Below are 2,855 nucleotides of genomic sequence, written 5' to 3'. Positions count from 1 at the left end.
CACAGGGCTTTACAGCATACGACATCCCTCTGTCCTTATGACCCTCGCAGCGGATAAGGAAAAACTCCCCAAAAAAACCCAGGGCCTCAAGCTGAAAAAGACTTCCTGTTAGGAACCTCTCGTGTTACCTTACTCATCGCACCTAACAGATCCCTCCTAACTCCTAATGCTAACTCCTTACTGGAAGGAATAAGAGACATGAGACGGCCTTAAAGATGGCGGACCTCGAACGACTTCCGGTTCAAGTAAGGAGTTAGGAGTTAGCAGTATAAAATAAGAGACTTGGGACGTACCCTATGTGTCAACACTCGGCCACTCACACCAAAAGGATCTACATTGATATAGCTTTACGGAAGAGGATTTTTAATTTTTTTTTTTTTTTCAGATGAACTTTCTCTTTAAGAGGTGATACAAAAAAACAAATGAGGGCAGAAACATATAAAAACTTGTGTAGAACAATTGTTTTTATTTTCTTCATTATTTTTTAAGGTTATCTTTGGGGCATTTTTCACTTTTATTTGACAGAGGACAGTGGATAAATACAGTGGGGGGTATGATATGCAACAAGCACTGTGGTTAAATGGCATGTGCTGTAACTGGAAGTAGAAAGTGGTTTCTGGTACAACTTCACCGATTCACAAGGTGCATGGAGAGTGAGGAAACACTGGAAAATGTCAAAAGGGCTCCAGCAACACTTGTGGTATGAAAAACAACTTCATTGACCAACGCGTTTCGGATTGGTCAAGTGATTCATTGGCTGAGATATATATATGTGGATGCATAGAATTGGTCACATGCATGCATTTTTTTTCTCTACTCTTTCAATTTCAAATGAACCTATTTAAATGATGTGTGCAATATGTTTCTTGATGACCTTGATGAAGGCCACAAGCCGAAACGCGTCGGTCAATAAAGTTGTTTTTCATACCACATGTGCTGTAACTGGGCCAGCTGTCAGGACATACGGGCAGGAAGACCACATTGTGGATGATATGGCCTTGGTGGCCCACATTAAGGATGGGAACTCTTTGTCTGCATACCACCAGCAGGTGGACACCCTGATGTCCTGCATTAAGGAGAGCTCCAATTGGAACTTAACATCTCCAAGACAAAGGAACTATGCTGTGCAGGAAGGCGAGCACCGGATCTTACCCACCCTCATTTTGAGCCCCTGAAGCTGCAGGGACAGGCAGTGGAGCAGGTAGAGGCATTCAAATACCTGGGCATAATAGTAGACAACCTGCTGTCCTTCTCCCAGCACACTGACTCTGTCTTTAAGAAGGCACAACAACGCCTGTTCCTGCTGAGGAAGCTCAGGAGCTTTGATGTGAGGAAGGACATTTTAACAGCTGTTTATAAGTCACTCATTGAATCGGTCCTCACTTTCAACATCACATGCTGGTTCAGCTCCATCTCTGTCAAGAACAAATCAAAGCTTTCCCTGATCATCAACCAAGCAAGTAAAATAACTGGCAAAACTCAGACTCCATTATCAGAACTTTATACCCAAGCAGTCACACGGAAAGCCAACCTCATCACAGCAGATCCCACTCACCCCCTGCACAAGTCCTTCCAGCTCCTACAATCAGGTCGCCGCTATAAAGTCCCCCTGTCCAAGAAAAACACTAACCGCAACTCTTTTATCCCCACTGCCATAAACATTTTAAACAAACAATAGCTCATAAATGATCCCCAGCACATGCACTTTACTACATTGCACATTTTAGAGTTTTTCGTAAACTCTGTATAAATTATTTATGCTTCAGTATTCTTTTATCTCACTAGGTTTTTAGGAATTGTGTGTTTCTGTGTTGTGTTGTTTGTTGTATAAGCAACGTCTAAGACGATTTTCTGTCACGACAGACAATAAAGCTTTCTGATTCTGATTCTGATTCTGATTCTGATTTCCACAAGTGGGCCCTATCAGTAGTGAACAAATATTTTTTCTTCATTTATTCATTAAATCTTGAGGGCTGCTTTATTCAAATATTGGTCAAATTGTGTGCAGAAGTGAAATTAGATGACACGTTGAAATGTGTTTTAATTATACAATTACACTTATTTAACATGCATTTAACTTGCATTGTCAGTGATTTGAGTCAGTAAGTAAATTCTTGTACTTGACCCCATTAAAGGGTCTACCAAAGACCTATTAAGTGCTCAAATGTTCAATTATATATAACGATCTTTGTGATCAAAAATAAAACAAAAAGTTTAAGGAATTAAACTTACACACTAACTTATTTATTTAAGAAATGTTTAAAAATGACAATCTCCTGAGAAGAATGAAGCCTGGTGAAGACACAGTCTGTACAATTATTTCCAGCCTGTTTGGATTTTTTCTTCCATGTGACCTCCCTTGTCACTTCGAGTTGCCACATTATGGCTTTGAAAAGCCTGGAATAGTTCCGACATTATTGATTTTTTTTTCTTCCCAATCTTGAGTGGTAAGCAATGACTTTGTATCTCCCTCTGAGAAAGCCAGAAACTTCAGACTGCAATTTCTTTAAGTCCCAGTAAAGTCCAGGTACTGGGAATGGCTCATCATTATGCTTCCTTTAATTGCTCCAGTGTCACATGGGTAACTGTGGCAATTCTCGAGAAGAGAGAAAGGATGGCAAAGATGATACCAGCACACCAAAACAATGGGCTGGACAGCCACAGAAAAGGTTTGCAGGCGATGAGATCAATGCAAAAAATAAAATAAAAATCAATTAATTTAGAACATCTGTGGGTAACACTTTACAATAAGGTACACAAAATTCAAGTAGTTACTGAGGAACTAATGAGGAACTAATGAGGAACTAATGAGTAGTTACTGATGAACTAATGAGGAACGAATGAGTAACTAATGA

Source organism: Epinephelus moara, chromosome 1 (assembly GCF_006386435.1).
Source record: "Epinephelus moara isolate mb chromosome 1, YSFRI_EMoa_1.0, whole genome shotgun sequence".
Lineage (NCBI taxonomy): Eukaryota > Metazoa > Chordata > Actinopteri > Perciformes > Serranidae > Epinephelus > Epinephelus moara.
This window is presented reverse-complemented; position numbering follows the sequence as displayed.